The 21,314-nt window shown below is 42.9% G+C and overlaps 1 protein-coding gene across 6 annotated transcripts in view; it reads left to right on the top strand.

Annotated features, from left to right (window-relative positions):
* SLC44A5 (solute carrier family 44 member 5) overlaps positions 1-21,314 on the top strand; it is a 296,509-nt gene that overhangs the window by 125,221 nt on the left and 149,974 nt on the right. The gene's annotated exons all lie outside the window — the stretch shown is intronic.

The raw sequence follows: 21,314 nt of genomic DNA, 5'->3' as shown, positions 1-21,314 counted from the left end.
TCCTCTTCCTTTTCTCCTCCAGCTTCCTTATTCCTTACACTTCTTAAAAAGCACATTTTATTGGAATTGATGATATACTCTATATACACATTAGGTTGATCCTAATATGCTATTTAAACGGTAACACAAATTGAAAGAAAGGAAAGATTGTGCCATCGAGTTGGTGTTGACTCTTGGCAACCACAGAGCCATGTGGTTTTCTTGGTACAATACAGGAGTGGTTTACCATTGCTTTCTTCCTGCACAGTATGAGATGGTGCCTTTGCCATTGTCACTGAAGTGAGCATCCGCCTCCAGCACTTTCCTATATCGCTGCTGCCCAATATCGGTGACTACAAATATATATTTACAAGGCACAGTCTGGGAAGCACACTGGCAGGGTTTTGAACTAACAGCCTCTTGCTCCCTAGGCAAGCTGCTTCCCCGCTGTATCACTGCAGCTGATAATGCCAACTGAACAGCGTATTATTCATAATAATAATTTTTTCCTGGAAGTTTATTGGAAAGTAACACCAATTTTCAAAAAGGGATCCAGGGGCGATCTGGGAAATTACAAGCCAGTTAGCTTAATGTCTGTTTCAGGCAAATTGATGGAAAGCATCCCCAGGGATAAAATTGTAAAGCACCTAGAAGAACAGGCCCTGCTGGGAGTGAACCAGCATGCCTTCTGCAAAGGTAAATCTTGCCTCATCAACCTTTTGGAGTTCTTTGAGAGTGTCAACAAGTGTGTGAATCAAGATGATCCAGTTGACATAGTCTACCTGGACTTCCAAAAAGCTTTTGACAAAGTTCTTCACCAAAGTCTCCTGAGGAAACTTAGCAGTCATGGGATAAGGGGACAAGTATATGTGTGGATTGCTAACTGGTTGAAAGACAGGAAACAGAGGGTAGGTATGGAGTTTTCACAATAGAGGGAAGTAAGAAGTGGGGTCCCCCAGGGATCTGTACTGGGACTGGTGCCTTTTAATTTATTCATAAATGATAAGTAGGGTTAAGCAGCGAGTTGGTGAAATTTGCAGATGATATGAAACTCTTTTGGGTAGTGGAATCCCAAATGGATTGTGAGGAGCTCCAAAAGGATCTCTCCAAACTGAGTGAGTGGGTGACAAAATGGCAAATGTGGTTCAATGTTGGCAAGTGTAAAGTGATGCACATTGGGACAAAAAAACCCAAATTCAAGTATACGCTGATGGGATCCAAGCTGTCAGTGACTCACCAGGAGAGGGATCTTGGGGTCATGGTGGACAGCTTGTTGAAAGTTTTGACTCAATATGTGGCAGCTGTGAAAAAGGCCAATTCCATGCTAGGGATCATTAGGAAGGGGATTGAAAATAAAACTGCTAATATTATAATGCCCTTATACAAAACTATGGTGTGGCCATACTTGGAATACTACGTACAATTTTGGTCACCACATCTTAAAAAGGACATTGTAGAACTGGAAAAGGTGCAGAAGAGGGCAACCAAGATGATCAGGGGCCTAGAGCACCTTTCTTATGAGGCAAGGCTACAACACCTGGGGCTTTTTAGTCTAGAAAGAAGATGACTGGTGGGGAGACATGATAGAGGTCTATAAAATCATGCACGGTGTGGAGAAAGTGGGTAGGGAGAAATTCTTCTCTCTCACACATAACACTAGAACCAGGGGTCATCCCACGAAATTGATTGCCAGGAAATCTAGGACCAACAAACGGAAGTACTTTTTCACACAGCACATAATCAACTTGTGGAATTCTCTGCCACAAGATGTGGTGACAGCCAACAACCTGGATGGCTTTAAGAGGGGTTTGGATAACTTCATGGAGGAGAGGTCTATCAACGGCTACTAGTAGGAGGGCTATAGGCCACTTTCAGCCTCAAAGGCAGGATGCCTCTGGGAACCAGTTGCAGGGAGTAACAGCAGGAGGGAGGCCATGCCCTCTTGCCTGTAGGATTCCAGCAGCATCTGGTAGGCCACTGAAACAGGATGCTGGACTAGATGGGCCTTGGGCCTGATCCAGCAGGGCTGGTCTTATGTTATTATATAACAGCTCCCATTTGAAGGAGCAACTGTCACCAAGTTCCACCATCTGGAATCTACCCAAGAGATAGGAGCAGAAACACTGCAAAGCAGTGCCCCCTGTCTCAACTCCCCCAGATGATCCAGAAAGATACCATGGTCGATGGTACTGAATGCTGCCGAGTGATCCAAAAGAACCAACAGATTAACACACCCAGTAGAGGTCATCTATCAGGTCGACCAAGGCTGTCTTAACTCCATAGCCAGCTCTAAAGCAAGTTTGAAATGGGTCTAGATAATCAGTTTCCTCCAAACCACCTGGAGCTGGTCAGCCACCACCCTCTTAATCACCTTGCCCAACCAAGGGAGATTGGAGATCGGCCTATAATTATCCTTTGCTATGGGGTCCAGGGAAGGCTTCTTAAGAAGTGGTTGAGTCATTGCCTCCTTCAAACAAGGAGGCCCCGTTCCCTCCCTCAGCAATGCATTTATGATATTAACCAGGCCACCTCCAACAATCTCCCTGCTAGATAGAAGCAGCCAAGTCAGGCAAGGATCCAGGGAACAAGTGGTAGGCCTCACCACCCTAAGCAGCTTGCCCACATCCTTAGGAGTCACAGATTGAAACTGATCCAACCTAATACTGCAGGAAGGATTGCTGGACACCTCCTTCATAGGCCTTGCAGGAATAGTGGAGTCCAAGTCAGCCCGAATACAGGAGATTTTGTCAGCAAATAACCCATTATAAGCATCACAGCAGAACGTTTCCAGTAACTGATTTGAAGCAGAAAGAGCAGAAATTAAACTTCTCACAACCAAGGATAGCTCTGCTGAACGCGAACCTGCAGACACAATGAGCACTGACCAAAATCCTATTTTTGCTGCATGCCTTGCTACTGCATAAGACTTCAAATGGGTCACATGCTGCATCCTGTCAATTTGAGCCGAAATCTCTTCCACTTGCGTTCCAGTCACTTACCCTGCTGCTTCAGCTCCTGCACCTCCTCAGTATACCAAGGGGCCATTTTTGAAGCAGGTCGGGAGGGATGCTTAAGAGCAATCATATCTACTGCCCTGGTGAGTTCCCTATTCCAGGTTCCCACCAGGGCATCGACAGAACCGCAGGCCACCATCCCTGAAGGTCTGGGTTGTGGCTGTGATACCAACCTTAACCAGGTAGTGGTCCATCCGTGACAATGGGGAAACCATCGGATCCCCCACCCACGGAACACCCTGATCTGAACAAAAGACCAAATCGAGTGTGTGGCTGGCAACATGAGTTGCTTCAGAAACTAATTGGTAAACACCAGCTGGTTCTATTTCTTGAGATAAATGACCTCAGAACAGTAGTACATCTGCTGGTCATCTCCAGACTTGATTACTGCAATGCACTCTATGTGGGGCTTCCTTTGTACAGAGTCCGGAAACTGCAGTTGGTCCAGAATACAGCAGCCAGGTTGGTCTCGGCTCATCTTGGAGAGACCTTATCACTCCTATCTTAAAAGATGTATATTGGTTGCTGGTAAGTTTCCGGGCAAAATACAAGGTTTTGTTTATAACCTATAAAGCCCTAAACAACTTGGGTCCTGGGTATTTAAGAGAACGCCTTCTTCACTATGAACCATACCGCCCATTGAGATCATCTGGAGAGGTTTGTTTGCAGTTGCCTCCGGCTCTTCGGGTGGCTACTCCGGGACGGGCCTTCTCTGTTGCTGCCCTGAAGCTTTGGAATACACTTCCTGTTGAAATAAGAGCTTCTCCATCTCTTACAGCTTTTTAAAAAATGCTATCAAGTCACATTTGTTCACCCAGGCTTTTAATTAGATATTTTTTTAATTGTGTTTTTAATAGTTTTAACATTTTAAAATTTAATGGTTGCAATGTTTTAATCTTTTTATCTGTTGTTTTTATTGTTTCGTTGTAAACAGAGACTTGCGTTTGGAGTGGTATACAAATGTGTATGATGATGGTGATGATAGGCCCATAGTTTTCATGACTGCTATGAACTCCTGAGCCACACCAGACAAGCCATCCCCAAAGTGGATATTGAAGTCCCCAGCACCAAAAACCTGGGAGATTCCAACACCAACTCTGCGACCAGGTCCATCAGCTCAGTTAGGGAGTCAGTTGGGCAGCGGGGTGAACGCTGAATCCCCAATCTATCCCTAGTTCCCCGCCTCAAAAATACACACCATTCAATATAGGTCAACTGTCTCACGATGAGGTAAGGGAGATGGTATTCTTATGGATCACCTTGCCCTGGTAAGGGAGATAGTATTCTTAGGGATCACAGCCACTCCCCCCTACTGCCAACTTCCCCTAGCCTGCTCCACAACAGGAGGGAGAAGCTGAGCCCACACTGGACCACTTGCCTCCCCCAATCAGGTCTCAGTTATACATGCCAGGTCAGCTCCCTCATCCATGATAAAATCATAGACAATTTCAGTCTTATTATGAACTGACCTGGCATTGCAGAGGAGCAAGGCCAGACTCTGTGGGTAGTTGGAGCTGCTCCCCAAGGTCTGAGAGTTAACAAGTCAGTTGGAAATGGAAACAGTTACTAAATGACTGATTTCCCTTCCCCTGTAATGGCCAGCTACTCTGCCAGTGCCAATTCTATTCCTCACCACCACAGCAATAGCTGGCCCAGAACTGCCAGACACACTCCCTATACCACCCAGGAGGGCCCAAACACATGTCTGCAAAAAGGCCTGGCACAACCCAGTATAATCAAAACAAACAACTTCCAGCCTAAAGCTCCACCTCACCCCCCCCACCGCAGTATAACCTCCTCCTAGCCCACAGTCCCACCCCAAAGGCAGACCTGTCCCTTTTGGTGGTGGGCTTTGGCCGCCGCTTACAGGCAGACCACCGGCCACGCTTTAGGCTTGCCTTCCAGAAATATATTTCTCCACAAGCCCAGAAGCTCCTCGTCTCACGACACACTCCTGAGCTAGTGACAGATGGTCCAAGTCAGGCAATCCTGGAAGGCAGTCAGTTGGAAAAAACCAGCAGGCTGACAGGCAGCCCTTCCTCTGGGCTGGGAGATGGAGGGAAGCTTCCAGGAACAGAGGGGGCCAGATGTCACAGTCCATGTAAGGCAGAGAGACCAACAAAAGCCAAGCCCACTCCCCCTGCTTGCATGAAAAGAACAGTCAGTGAAATTAAGCGAAGAGAGGAAAATCCAGATGTACAATGATGTCCGGTCCTATGTTTTTTATTTATTAGATTTTAGTGGGGGGAGAAAAAAGATGCAGTGTTGCTGATTTTTGGTAGTAGACACCATTATCTTTTAATATAAAGTTCTGTATCATGACTAGGCAAATCATTCCCAAGCACTTCTAAACAATTTCTAAACTTATGTAGTCTTAATTTGTGAAATCGCCAGAATTTAGCAAAAACCTTAGCTGTCTTCTTTACAATATGTGATTTATTTAAAATATGTTTTAAATACATTTGGAAACCACTTAAACTAAGTTTAGACATTGTTGTAAAGTACTTTCCATAGTCAATTGAAGTTATACTTGCTTGAGCCTGGAAAATCTGTTGTGCTCAAAATGCATCAGGATTTCTATTATGTTTTTCAGCGTCTCCCCTTTATTGGTCAGTGTCACAGCTATAAAACAGAAGTAAACATGAAACTGGTACAGAAGTGAGCCACACTGATTAACTGCTTTAGCGTGAGATTTCCTGTTTAAGATACAATAGCTTTGAAGGCAGTACTTTTTCTAACTATATGATGGTGTCATCACTGATCAAATAGTAAACTGTAACAAACTAATAATCTGAAACAGGAAATCTTTCATGGTGCGGGGAGGAAGGGGTGGGTTTGCTTTGGTTAATAGGTAGTTTTTAAAACATATATCTGGACTGGATGAGGGTGAATAATAGCAATAGCAATAGCAATAGCACTTACATTTATATACCGCTCTATAGCCAGAGCTCTCTAAGCGGTTTACAATGATTTAGCATATTGCCCCCAACATTCTGGGTACTCATTTTACCGACCTCGGAAGGATGGAAGGCTGAGTCAACCTTGAGCCCCTGGTCAGGATCAAACTTGCAACCTTCTGGTTACAGGGCGGCAGTTTTACCACTGTGCCACCAGGGCTCCTGAGACTTAATCTGAGACTAAATACAGACAAAGAAGTACTGTTGGTTGGTGGTTCCTCTGCCTTTGTCAATGATGTTCAGTCTGTTCTAGATGGGGTTGCACTCCCTCTGAAGGACCAGGTTCGCAATTTGGGGGTGCTCATTGATCCAGCACTGTCACTAGAACTTCAAGTGACCTCTGTGGCTTGGAGCACATTTTATCAGCTTTGGCTGATAGGCCAACTGTGACCTTACCTGGACAGAGATAGCTTGGCCACAGTTATTCATGCTCTTGTAACCTCTCACTTTGTATGATTAATGCTTTGTATGTTGAACTGTCTTGGTAAATTGTCTGGAAACTGCAGTTGGTAAAAAATAGGGCTGCAAGGTTATTGACTGGGTCTGGATGTTTTGAGCATATTACTTGAGTGCTTCGTCAGCTGCACTGGCTCCCAGTTTGTTTCTGGGCCCAATTGAAAGCTGGTTTTAACCTTTAAAGCCCTTGACTTGGGAACAGGTTACTTGAGAGAGCACATTGCTCCTATGTCCCTACTCAGACCTTTAGATCATCTTCAGAGGCCCTCCTCCAGGTGCCCCTGCCAAACGAGGTGAGGTGGGTGGCTCCCAGGGAGAGGACCTTTTCAATGGTTGCACCGCGGTTATGGAATAGCCTCTCCAGTGAGATTCTCTTGGCTTCATCACTTTGTTCTTTTAGATGATGTTGTGAGCACCCAGAGAATAATTTTGTTATGGGGTGGCTAACAAAGTTTATTATTATTTATTATTATTATACTGACTGGATTTGGTGCTTTAATTATCGAGGCCTTTCCAAGGGTATAGGATAACTAAAGAAAAATTAAAGATAGCATTGTAGTATTTGTGTTGTTCCGAGTATTGTGGCCTTCTGGAGCTGATGTGTTGTAATTTTATCGATGCCCAAGGTGTCAAGATGGTTTTCAAGTTCTTTTGGTACTGCACCAACAACTACTGGCACCACTATTCAATCCAATCTTTATTATAGTCATATACCAGAGTACAAAAACACAAAAAAGAACAAACACACAAAAACAGAAAACATATAAACAAATATATCAAGATCAAACATTTAAAAACCTGAATGGATTTTGCAAATTATAAAACAGTACCTGGCCACTCTATTAATAACATCTCATCAGGATTGGCTAATAAAAACTTCAAATAAAAATCATCGGGATGCCCTATAAAATCAGTCAGCAAAGGGGAGATTAATCCTAAATGGGCATCCTTATAAAAATCACAATATAAAATAGAATGTGCACTGGTCTCCACTTGGCCTGCTCTGCAGGGACATAGGCGGGCAGGAAAAGGAGTGCCTTTAAATATACCCTCCAGAACAGCGGAGGGAAGCACATTCAAATGCGCTAAAGTCAAAGCGCGTCTAAATTTGGGAACGACAACAAGACACAAATAACTTATGGGGTTGGAACTAATTGTTTGCTCACCCAAATGAACATTCTTTGACAAAAGAGCAACTTCTTCCTGAAGATCTATATCTATAATATGTTGCTTGATTTCCTTCCTGGCTCGGTCATAACCCATTTTAAGAATTTCCTCTGTAGAGAACCCATAATGTGCTAACTTGCCACTTATCAGGGGGACCACTTAAACCTGAACGAATCAGTTTTTATAAAAGAGGCCAGGCCCAAACAAGAAAACACAAATTTTAACCAAAATAGAATGATGGTTCTCCAGTAACAGGTTACCATTCTAATCAAGCCCACCTCTCTTCTCAACATGACAGTAGGAACATAGCGAGGGACCGATAATATCGATCTCAGAAATTTAGATTGCCGAGTTTCTAAAGACGAGAAATTTCTAACTGGTCCTAACTGAGCACCATACAGCAATTGGAGATGGACTTGGTGACAAATAATTTAACGGCTCCAGGGATATAAGAAGCTCCCCTCAAATAATAAAAAGAAGTAATAAGATTACTAGTACTCTGAGCTGTCATTGAGGTGGGAGCTATGTGAAGAGCTATGTGTTTCACCAGAAGAGTGAAATACCACTCCTAGATATTTTAAAGAGTTTACTTGGGCTATCCTATGACCATTAATAGACCAGTTATGCTGTCTGGGCCATTTTGCAAAAACCATAATATTGGTTTTTTGATCATTGATCTCAATAGCCTCTTGAGTACAAAATTCTGATAAAAGACAGAGAGCATGTTTCAAGCCAATTGGTGTTTGAAATAAAATTGCCATATCATCAGCATATAACAAAACAGAGATATGCCTATTCACAATTTTTTGGGGGTGGATAGAAGAGATGGAGACATGAGCAACTACAGAATTAATGTAAAGATTGAATAGCGTGGGGGTAATATGCAGCCCTGTCGTATACCCCTACAAGTGGGAATCTCAGATGACAAAGCCCCCAAAGTGTTGCAGCGAACTTTCAGCTGGGCATCATCATACAGGGCAATTATCAATAGTAACAACCTTCTATCTGTTGCAAGATCCCACAATTTTTGCCAAAGCCTTTCTTGAGATATTAAGTCAAAAGCAGACTTGAGGTCAATAAAAGCAACAAATAGACTATAAGATGACTTGGTGGAATACTCTTCAGAAGAAAATTGCAGGATAAGGGCATATTCCAAGGTGGACCAACCTGCCCGGAAACCAGCCTGCTCCGGGTCCAGAATATTATTCTCATCAATCCAATCCATAAGTTTTAAAAGTAATGGCACGACTATTGTTTTCTTTTTCCAGAGCTGCTCAGTTTCATACTGAAGGTCCTTGTATTTAGTTATTTTCTCCAGTTGTTTTTCACCGACTTGTCTATCCCCTGGGATTGCAATATCAATTATCAGAACCTGATTCTTCTCAATGACTGTCAGATCTGGCGTATTGTGCGCTAAATGCCTATCAGTTTGTATTCTAAAATCCCAAAGGATTTTTGCCACCTCATTTTCTGTGACCTTCTCAATCGGATGATTCCACCAATTCTTGCTTGCTGGCAATTTGTAATTCTTGCAAAAATTCCAGTGGATCATCACAGCAACCTTATTGTGTCTTTCTTTATAATCATTCTGCACGATTTTCTTACAGCAAACAAGGTGCTCAATCGTCTCATCCGCTTCCTTGCATCACCAACACTGTCTTTCTGGGTCTTATCAATTTTTGCTTTTATAACATTTGTTCGTAGTGATTGTCCCTGAGCTGCAAAAATGAGGAGGAGATGATGATGATTGGAGAACATTGTGGGGGTTTTGTAAGCAAAAGTTTCTTCTTACAGTGAGAGTCTTATAGTAGTTAACATGGCAATAGATGATGATAAAATATGATTCCTTCAAAAATTGTATAATGACATTCATTAGGCATTTAGAGAAAGCAAAAAGTGAGAGGGTGGACTTGCTTTATAGTTCATTTTTTGCATAGTAAATGTCACAACAATATATTGATTCTTTCCAACTTGCCAGGTGGATAGCAGTTTTAGATAACATGTCATAGAAAGTGTCTCTCTAGTTCAATTGAATTCATGTCAATGAGTGACAGTGTGAGGGAGACTAATGCTTTGCCATAAACTTGGAACCATCATCTACTTTATTCAGTATCTTATTAGCTGAGTTGTATATTATTCCACACAATTGTTCACATATACTGTTCAGTGTGCTGCAGGAAAATTGTCTAACTGGTGTTGGTTATCTGGTATTTGGCAGATGGCAAAACAATGTAATTCCTAGGATTTTGTATGTCAGGCACTCAAGTGCAGTGTTCAGTTAAAGGAAGCAATGAAGGGTGAGTCTGAAAAACAAGGTCAGGAATCTTGAAATCTTAGAATAGTAGCAACATTTAGATATTTTTAGCATTTGTCAGGATTATGTTTGCAATATATCATGCATTCTGATAATCACAAAGATACTGTTGAAAAAGTTAACCAGGATCAGCAAGCCCCGATGAGATTATTGTGAAAACACAGAATTTCAGGGTAATCTTGGTCAAACCACTCTGGTTATCCAGCTTTGGTTCCGCTCCTACCTCATGGGCAGATTCCAGATGGTGTCTCGTGGATATTGTTCTTCAAAATCTTAACTTTCATATTATGTCCCTCAGGGCTCCATATTGTCTTTGATGTTGTTTAGCATCTACATGAAACAACTGGGAGAGATCATCAGGAGATTTGGTGCAGGCTGTTATAAATATTTAATGCCTGCCTGTAGACAGTAATGGGCTGGATGAAGGATAACAAATGTGGGTGAACCCAGATAAGACTTATTATGTACTTATTGTGCAGGGTCAGGACTCAGGAGAGTATTTTGATCTGCCAGTTCTGGATGGGGTCACACTCCCCCAGAAGGAACATGTATACAGTCTGGGGGGGTGTCTGGATCCAAACCTCTCCCTGGTGTTTCAGGTTGAGGCTGTGTCCAGAGGCACTTTTTATCAGCTTCGACTGATATGCCAGCTGCGTCCATTTCTTGAAATAATGACCTCAAAATGGTGGTACATATGCTGGTAACCTCTAGGCTGAATTACTGCAATGCTCTCTATGTGGGACTGCCTTTGTATGTAGTCCGTAAACTGCAGTTGGTTAAGAATGCAGCAGCCAGGTTGGTCTCTGGGTCATCTAAGAGAGATGATATTACTTCTGTGTTGAAAGACTACACTGGCTGCCGATACGTTTCTGGGCAATATACAAGGTGCTGGTTATTACCTATAAAGCCCTAAACAGCTTAGCCCCTGGGTATTTAAGAGAACATCTTCTTCACCATGAGCCCCACCGTCTGTTAAGTTCATCTCAAGAGGCTCGTCTGTGGTTGCTACTAACTCATTTGATGGCTACTCAGGAACGGGCCTTCTCCATTGCTGCCCCTGGATTTTGGAATGTGCTCCTTATTGAAATAAGAGCCTCCTCATCTCTGGCAATTTTTAATAAATCAATGAAGACACATTTATTCACACAGGCTTTTAATTAGATTTATAGTTCTAATATTTTTAATATTGGGTTCTAAATGTTTTCAGTGTTAAATGATTTTCATTGTAAACCATCCAGAGACCCAAATTTTGGGCAATATAGAAATATTTTAAATAAATGAATGAATGCAATGCTTCAAGACATGCAGTCCTGTTTAGTGTATGTATGTGGAAGGCAAAAGTCGAAATGGAGATGAATAGTGAAGTGTTGTGATGCACTAATATTGATTTAAATTGCTTGATGAAAGTTTCACATCCCGGAGCACAGAGGTTTTTTGGTTATACTTGCCATTGAACTAATAGATTGTTTTGAAAGGTTCTTCTGCGGCTTGGAATTTTGAGGGAAATGGTTGCTATGTAAATAAACATTATATATTCCCATCCTAATTATTGTACCTTGTGTTTACCTCCAACTACTGTAACATTCCTGCAATGGTAGTGTAATACAATAGGCGGTAATTTATTATTATTATTATTATTATTATTATCATTATCATTATCATTATCATTATTATCATCATCAATTCAATTTCTATACCGCCCTTCCAAAAATGTCTCAGGGCGGTTTACACAGAGAAATAACAAACAAATAAATAAATAATAACAAATAAATAACAAACACCCTGTCCCCAAAGGGCTCCCATTCTAAAAAGAAACATAAGATAGACCCCAGCTACAGTCACTGGAAGTACTGTGCTGGGGGTGGATAGGGCCAGTTACTCTCCCCCTGCTAAATAAAGAGAATCACTATGATAAAAAGTGCCTCTTTGCCCAGTTAGCCTTTAAAGATTGATATAAATTAGCCTTATCCATTAGAGTCTAGCAGTAGAGATTCTGAAGTATGCTACAAATATGTTCAGTTTTCTGTAAAGGGAGTTAACATAAGAACAGCTCTGCTGGATCAGGCCCAAGGTCTGTCTAGTCCAGCATTCTGTTTCACACAGTGGCCCACAAGATGCCTCTGAGAAGCCCACAGGGAAGAAGTAAGGGCATGCCCTCCTTCTTGCTGCTCTTCCCCTGCAACTGTTATTTGGAGGCATCTTGTCTCCGAGGCTGGCGGTGGCCTATAGCCTTCAGACTAGTATCCATTGATAGACTTGTCCATGATTTCAATTTTTTGCATTTTCCCCATAGGGAATAATGGGGATTTGAGGATGCCCCACCTGCTCCTCTGGGTGGTACCTGGGCACCAAACTGGGTTTGGGTGCAAGGCAGGTATGGCCACAACTCCCCACAGGAGCCCCAAGTCAGTGGAGTTCATGCTTTATTTTTTATATATTTTTAAAAGATTTTAGCCTGTTTCAATGTAATGAATAGGAATCCCTTCCCTGTTCATAAGTAGAAACAGTGTGTGACCTTAATTGCTGTGGACGCTGAACTCAGTGTTCACAGCAATTAAGGTGAACACTGTTCATTGCATTGAAACAGGCTAAAATCTTTTAAAAAATTAAACCATGGAGCCCACCAGCTTGGGGCTCCTGGGGGGAGTTGTTGCCATACCTAGAGCGAAATCTATTTGATATTAGTTGGTCACTGACCACATTATATCCAAATACTATCATTGCTATATCTTTCCTGACTACAAAAGCAACACCGTTCCTTCTTTGTTTTTCGTGTCTTGAGTAGTAAACGGTATTATTTTCTGACTGAAAGTGTCCAATCTAGTCCATTTTAATTCTCTGATGCTCAAGATGTCAATCTGTAGGTGATTTTATTACATCTTTCATTATGTCAAGCTTTCCCATATTCATATTCCAATATTCATGCTTCTTATGTTCTACGTATATTCCATTTATCCAGTGTAATTCTGTCTTTGCAACTTCAGATTTTCCTTTCCCTCATGTGCACATCAGCAGTAGACGTCTGCTATCTCTGCTCCATGCATAATTTTATACACTTATGTATCTCCATTGTCTCCTCTTTTCCAAACTAGTTTTCCAAACTAAAAAGCCCCAGATGCTGGGGCCTTGCCTCATAAGGAAGTTGAAATAGCATGTTTATAACAAAAACTTTGCTAACCAACAAGATGTACATGAGTTTGCCCTAAACTAACTTTAAGCATTTACTATTAATCTGTCATGGTTAGATGATTGGGGAGTTGGGGTATGTTCATGGTCACACACGACACACAGAGGGCTCTGTGAAGAGATTCTAGGTATGCACAAGAATCTAGATATGAGCAATCCGTGGGACCCACATCCCAAAGTAGGAAGCAGTATGCAAGTGAAATTTCTGCTCTGCTCTCACAGCCATGCAAGGCACTTTTGAATATAGCGATCCATTGCAAGACAAGGCCTCTCTTCTAGGGGTCCAACCCACACATAGCACATACATGTCTGAAGCAAGTGTAGGTTCTGCATAGCTGCTTGGAAATCTCTACTGTAAATAGTGTTGCCTACATTCTGGGCAAAGGAGATCATGCCTTGGGTATGAGTGTGGTGACTTCAACAGCCCTTATTTTGGGGGAATACTCAGTTAATATGCATAGGCTGGCTGCAGCCAGGGACCTTCTTTCTAGTAGGGATGGTTTGGCACCTCCTCTGGGAAGCACTGAACTGGCTCTCGCACCAGCATTTGAACTCGCTCGATGGGGCAGGGAGCAGTTCTCTTAAAAAGCAGGTAAGGAGCTCCTTACCTGCGGAATCACGATCTTGCTGCTTTTTCTGCCATCCGTGTCTGCTCTCCAAATGGCTGAATGGGCCTGTGGCACTGTTCCCTGCAGCCTCCATGCAATATTGGCATGCACATGGTTGGCACACACACGCACCAGCCATTTGCATAGTCAGCAACAACATGCTGACCATGTAAATGGCCGGCATGCATGCTGATGACAAGTGAAGGATGCAGAGAGCAGCACCACAGCCCTGAGAGGCTGTTTGGAGAGCAGGAGCCACCAGTGTAAAAGCAACAGGGCAGGGATAAGCAGGTAAGGAGCTCCTTACAGTCTTTTTAAGGGAATCGCTCCCCACCCTGCCAGCAGGTGCACAAACAGCCCGTGCACATCCCTAGTTTCTAATATGCACTACGTTGGTTATGCTATTGCTGGAAGAAGGATGTTGTAGGAGACCTCCAACCCTTCATCTTCACTAATGATAGACTCAAGGGTGCTACCGGTTTTAATATAACATATTTGCCAAATAATTTGGTTGCCATTGCTGTAGGCAAACAAAAATGATACCACAGAGTTTTTAGGAAACATTTTAAAACCACTTTACAACATTTAGAGGTTTTCATATGGGCTTTTCTCTCCCTCAAATGTTCATAGCAATAAATTGTCATTGTTATTATCATATCATAAAAATCCTCTACACCTTCTATGCTATTGATGGACATATTTTTCTTTTGCATAATGTTACTTCTCTGTAGAGAGATACTCTTGGAGATAATTAATGAAAATGAACACAACTGCTGCAAAAGAACACTGTTGTAAAGTTGCCTGAAACTGATCGAACTATAAAAATCCTCGGTCACTGAAAATTGTCATTCTTTACAGAAATCTTGGAGCTCAACACTGCTTGAGCTTAGCTTAGCTTACATTAAAAAGCCTCTTAGCAACTAAAAAAGGCAAGATGGGATTGCAGCTGTTACCATATTAAAATAAATAACTGGAGAAGAATGCACAAAGCACAATGCATGGAATATTTATGAATTCAATACATGAATGCAGTGTAGTCTATCTTAGACATAGCACAATGTGAGGATAGAAACACACAAATTCTTCACTCAAAATCACTTACAAGAGAAGTTGCACTGGTTCAGATCTGATGGGGCACAATCTGCCAATCATTTTGTTACCCAAACCTGTGATTATTTCACTGCAGGTGTGTGCGTATATGTGTTCACAAAACAGCTGATTTCTCTATAGGAGTGTCCTTCCTCGTTCTGTGACATTTGTAGCACAAGCTCTCTTGGAAGCATGTGGGCACAGATGATATCATTTCTGTTAACCAAAAGTCCTGCCTCCATTGTAAGGTTTATTCTTATTGGATGAACTTGTGCCACTCAACTAGCTTTATTTTTAAACCTGGTTAAATAGTATTTTGTGGACATAAGCTCACTGTGCAAACTGTTCTTTCTGAAAAGGTTCTTGTAGTTATAAGTTGTTAGGAACCAGGAAGCAGACATATGGCTATGAAAGAAGAACTCTACTATGGAAAAAACCGTAATTTTATTTATCTTAGTTATAAAGTAACTTAAGAACTGATTTGTACCAGGGCCTAATGTAAAGTTTTCTAGGATTTGTAGGATTTCAGACTATTTTGGCCTTGTTAAAAGTGATTGTACTGTGTAGCTACCTACCTAGAAGAAATTGTGTTGAGATCAGATTTTTCTAAATAAAATTAATGTAATGTTTTAGACAAATGCTTTAACTTTCAAATAGGTTACAAAAATTGCTCTAAACGTTTGTTTTATCTTTGAAAGTTTGAATCAGTATGTGAAGTTTATGAAAGAATTTAGAAAAGGTGTGAAAGAGAATAAATTTTCTCGTTATGAAATAGTTCTTTCTTTGTGAACATTTAGGATTTAAACTTTGCAGTTTTGTTCACAGTTACATAGGAAAGCTACACTGTTGCCATTGTCACTTACTCCCCTGTAACAGTAGGCATATTTACTCAGAAGTAACTTGTATTGATTTAAAAGGGGCATTTACTCATAGGTAGTATATTTGTCTGCAAGTTAATGTTGTTGTATACAAAATGAAAGAGTATTTTAATTTTCTACCTTGGTAGAATGCCCAATAGGGCTTCAATATATAAGCTATTACGTTTTGTCATGGATTTGCAGCAATGTGGTCGGTATTAGTTGTGGTCAGTGCCTGTGTAGGCACTGTCATCTGGAATATGGTAGCTTCTCAGGAAGAAGTTATTTTCTGCATTCCTGAAGAAAAGCCTCTATTTTAGTAAGATATTAAGATATGGGGCATTTCATCTAATATTTCCTTATACTGTAGTAAATTAACAACTATTGATTTTTACTGGAGTGATATTTTGCAGTCACATCTGATTTAAAAATGCATGCATCTTCGGTTTTTTACCTAGTAGGGAATCAACAGAGTGTGTGCTGTGGATACTAAAGTTGAAGGCAATTATTATGAAAACTATTCCTAATAGGAATTGAGTCATTACAGGAAGTGGAATGCTGTCTAGAAAAAAAGTTGGTATCTTCTGTTTCTTAGCATCACTGGCTACATTATTAAGCATTCTGTTTTATATAGACATCCTGAGCATTCAGGAAATTGTTCTTGTTAATGATGTATTTATATAGGGCAAAATATGTGCAAGGAAGAGAATAACTCCTGAGAATCATGCAATAGTTCTCATAGCCTTGATTTAATACTGTTTTAAACATCTTGCATAATCTGTAAACCATGTATAAAAAGTTCCTGTTCCACACATATTACAGGCAGAGTTTTGTGTAGAGTATATTACATGCTAGCGTTGCACACAAAATCTGATAGTTGCTCCTTTTAGACTTAGGCTGGTGGATTAATAGCCGTAAGTTCCCAGTTTGGCTTTAGGAAAACTGTGGTACATATAACAGGTCTTTTGCCTATTCAGATCCTAGGATCTGTCCTGAAAGATGCTTTACCTTCAGCATTTGCTCTTATTTTAGGCACTCCTACATTGTACTGAGTATATCTAGATGTGCATCAGTCAGGGTTTCCCCATAGTATATCCATAAGACAAGTCCCCGCTCAGTCCTCACACAGCTATGCAAACTCTGTGCATGTTTTTGTCTGGTTATTGATAATGGGGAAAATATTCTAATTTTGCAAGTGCTAAATGAGCATGTTGAATATTAGCCTGTCTGGGTATACAGCGAATTGCATATCACTCACTGGGTATTTTCAGAATTTACCTTACAAGCCTGGTGTTGGTCTGAATTAATTTTGTGTGACAGCAAAATTTGTGTCCTGTACCAGACAGCAGTTTTATCACATACATCTGTTCCAAAGATATTTGCTGCCAAAGTTCTTATGTGGCAAAAATATGTTTTTGTTGGTTATTGGGGTGGAAGAGAACATCTCTGCTACAATCCAAACAGAGACAAGGGAACTTTCTGAGCTTACAGAACAAGGCTTTTATGAAACAAGGTTTCCTGATATGAAGCATGGGAACAAAGTGTGACTTTACTTAATGAGTAAAATTCATTTTTACAAAGAAGGTTACAGTTAACCAAATTCTTTTGACATAACTGGCAGAGATGGGCACAACTGATGCTTTTGCTTAGGAAATGGGATTTAAGTTACACTAAATCCCATTTCCTAAGCATTAATATCCACTAAATGACATTAATGTCCATGGCCCTAAATACACTCACTAAATACACTAAACAACCCTGAATACACTTACTAAAGATAATTCCTATTGAATTCTGAGGGACTTCTAAGTAAATATGCTTAGGACTGTGCCACAGATGTCTTTGTAAAAAATTAGCTGTTGTGGATTTGCACAGACCATTCTTCCTACATATAGGTGGCTTTCCAACTTACTACCAATGGTGTCTTTGCTTTAATTGAACCAGAACATGTGTTTAATATTTAGTGGCTGACTCCCTGTTAATGCTGTAGTGTAGAGGCACTATGTGCAAATTGCCTCACAGCATTTAGTAATCCAGAGACTTTCTGTACAAGTGGGCAGGGGAAGTCATTTTTGCCCATTTCTCTTTCCCCTGGAAGCATTGCACCCAGACCAATGAAGACACGAGACACGGGCTATGGAGTTAAATGTGGGCCATGGAGTTAAACGTGGACCACAGCTTTATTGTTCAACCATGTCACAAGGAGGATTGGTGCTCCAAACCCCCTATTGCAGTGCAGAAGCTTACTATTCACTGATCCCAGTGATTTCCCTATGGAGAGTGGGCGATACACCTTGGCTCTGGCCAGCATCATCCCTGTGGTGACTGCTGCCATCTTAGCCGACCTGTGTCATCTTAGCCTGCCTGGATCTCACCCGCAGGAAGGAGTAACTCCAGGGCCAGCACTCCTTGAGCCATGAGGTCTCTAAAGACTGCCAAGGACTTGTCCTGATGACAAACTTTTGCTTTAAGGTGCTCACCAGAAAACATACTGCCCCAGCTTACTGCACTGCTCCTGCCACTGGGAGGGTCAGCTTAGCTTGGCACCTCTCCTGCCCACCAACCATCCTAAAACCCTGCAAATCCCCCCTGCAAGTCTCCTATAAAGATGTCGCATCCAGCAGGAGACAACTGAACGCTGTTCATCTCCTGAAACAACTTGGGACGGGAAAAACATATGCCAGGGTGCACTATAAATGTGCCTAAAGGCGGATTCAACATCTCATTTGGCCACTACTTCATTGAACGACGTATGGCAAACTGAGTAAAGTTCGGCCGGAATGCCATCATTCACCTTGGAGCCCCTGGGGAAGGAGAGGAGCCCCTGGGGAAGGAGAGGAGATAAATAAGCCTAAATCCCCCTGTGCGCTTCTTTGGCACCACTGTCAGGAGCTTGCTCATCCGACGTCTGGGTCAAGGTCTCTGTCAGGGTTGCTGGAAGTTCAGGAGTCCGCTCTGGTCTGCAAAGAAACACAAGAGCAATTTACTACAAGTATCAAGTTCAAACTGCCTCCCCCACAACCTTGGTCGCTCATCAGATTCCACATGTCCAGAGCCCCAAAAGGTGCAAAGTATACCCAGGAGAGGTAATGCGGCTGGGCACCACTGCCTGGTCTCGGTCAGGAAACATGATTCAATCAGAAAAGCATGGGTCTCCAATGGCCAACACAAAGCTAGAATCCCACGGAGTCTAAGGCTTGGGCTGAAGCACGCTCCAAAAGACGCGTTGTCTTCCACCAGCATTTTGCTAGCTTGCTGGTTGATTTATAGTGCTCAGCAAATGACTCTCCTCCCCCAGCCAGCTGTCAGAGATTCAGTGTTTATTTGGCTTGTTAAGGAGGCACTGGCTCTTTCTGAGTGTCTGCAGCTGTTGCCGGCATCTGGCTCATCTTCGTTCTTGGGGGGTGATTGACTGTGCCTCTTCCAGCTTAGGGTCTGTTTCACACCCCCTCTCTTCTGCTTCTGATGGCCCCCATGGAGGTAAAGCTTTGCCTTGGCCTGCCTCAGCTGCCTCCTGCAGCTTGACAGTTGAGCTCTCCCCTTCAGATGACTCTGCCCCTGCTGGAGGGTTGCCAACATCCTGTTCTTCTTTGCTAGCCTAGGATTTTGTATAATGCCCTTATACAAAACTGTGGTGCGACCACACTTGGAGTACTGCGTACAGTTCTGGTCACCACATCTTAAAAAGGACATTGTTGAACTGGAGAAGGTACAGAAGAGGGCAACCTGTTGGAAAGTTAAAGGACTTTGCGCTGTCTCTTGCCTCAGACAGTGGAGGACAGACTAGTGAGTCAGAGGGCCAGAGGGTCAAGACATTTGTCATCCCTTCTCCACTGCTCTGATGCTATCCCTTTGATGTGTAGGTTGCTAATCTCAGGGGATTCAAACTTCCTTCCTCCTTCTCTCTCTCTACCTGCCCGCCTACCTTGCAACATGGCAAGTTCCTCTCCCTGCACCAAATGTGCAGAGAGGATGCAGAATCCATCTGCATCTAGTTAGATAGATAGATAGATTAGAGATCCTAAATCCTCACTTTCCTATCTAGAATGGAGTTTCTTAATAAATGCCTTTTATATTGATTTGAAACTATGAATTGGCTCCAAGTTACTTTACTCTCAGCACACGCGCATGCCTAACTAATCTACCGCTGTGTTGTGCCTCTGTGCACTCTGCTATATTGAGAAAGGGATTCTCTCACCACAGAGAATTTCCAACACAACCAAGATGATCAGGGGCCTAGAGCACCTTTCTTATGAGGCAAGACTACAACACCTGGGGCTTTTTAGTTTAGAAAAGAGACGACTGCGGGGAGACATGATAGAGGTCTATAAAATCATGCATGGTGTGGAGAAAGTGGAGAAAGAGAAATTATTTTCCCTCTCACACAACACTCGAACCAGGGGTCACTCCATAAAATTGATTGCCAGGAAGTCTAGGACCAACAAACGGAAGTACTTTTTCACACAACGCGTGATCCACTTGTGGAACTGTCTGCCACAGGATGTGGTGACAGCCAAGAACCTGGATGGCTTTAAGAGGGGTTTGGATGACTTCATGGAGGAGAGGTCTATCAATGGCTACTAGTCGGAGGGCTGTGGGCCACCTCCAGCCTCAAAGGCAGGGTGCCTCTGAGTTCCAGTTGCGGGGGAGTAATGGCAGGAGAGAGGGCACGCCCTCAACTCCTGTCTGTGGCTTCCAGCGGTATCTGGTGGGCCACTGTGCGAAACAGGATGCTGGACTAGATGGGCCTTGGGCCTGATCCAGCAGGGCTGTTGTTATGTTCTTATGACGATGGCATGACAACCACACCCAAAGGTGAAATGCGCAGATTCGAGAGAGGCAGGGCCTCAAAGGAGCCTAACACTCTTCCCAGAGACAACTCCTTCTGGATTTTTCTGATAACCACCTGCTCCATGCCCCTAACCGATTGCAAGTTTCCCGAATTAACATGAATTTTGGGTAGCTGACATGAGATACAAAAACCTTCCCAGAGGTACTGAGCCCTTTCCCGCAGGGGATAGTCACAGCCACTCCTGCAGGATGTCCAGGTTAACAGGACTGGGTCCCTTTTCCTGCAGGTGCAGGTGGGCCCTTCCTACCTGCCCCAGGGTCCCTGCCTCCACTCTTAAACCCCTGTACCCTGCGACAATTTGTACTGGGGTGTCTGGCCCCACAGAACCCGCAGTCGTGGCGATATCTACAAGGGTCCTGTGTGCACCGTGAACTGTTACTGAATTCCCAGCACACAAGCTGGGGTTGAACCAGCTGTTGGGAGGCCCCAACAGAGGGAGAGGCCCCTGCTGCAGCAGTTCTGGTTATAAGTTGCCCACTGTCTGCCCACTCACCCTGTATGGGCCGGGAGGGTGCCATGATCTGCAGCCAGAGCTCCTGATGCTGCCGATCCCACCTGATGGTGGGTTCGAAGGAAGCTCTCATCCTAAAAGACTGGTCGTAGCGAAGCCAGGCATGGCCTGCAAAGTCCCAGTAGGCCTGTTGGATGATATCGAGGTATTTAACCAATGAAGGCCGCCGAGCAGGCTGTATCTGCATGACCACCCCCATGAAAACTGTGCAGGCAGACAGCCAGTTGTCCCAGTTCCTTTTGATGGGCTTCTTTTGCCTCTTTTCCTGATCCCTGGCCTGCTCCCCATTCTTGGGCACTGCTTCAGGTTCCCACAACAAAAGTT

The sequence above is a fragment of the Hemicordylus capensis genome, chromosome 4, assembly GCF_027244095.1.
Source record: "Hemicordylus capensis ecotype Gifberg chromosome 4, rHemCap1.1.pri, whole genome shotgun sequence".
Taxonomy (NCBI): Eukaryota; Metazoa; Chordata; class Lepidosauria; order Squamata; family Cordylidae; genus Hemicordylus; species Hemicordylus capensis.
Note: the sequence above shows the minus strand (reverse complement) of the source record. Positions and strands in the feature narration are given on the sequence as shown.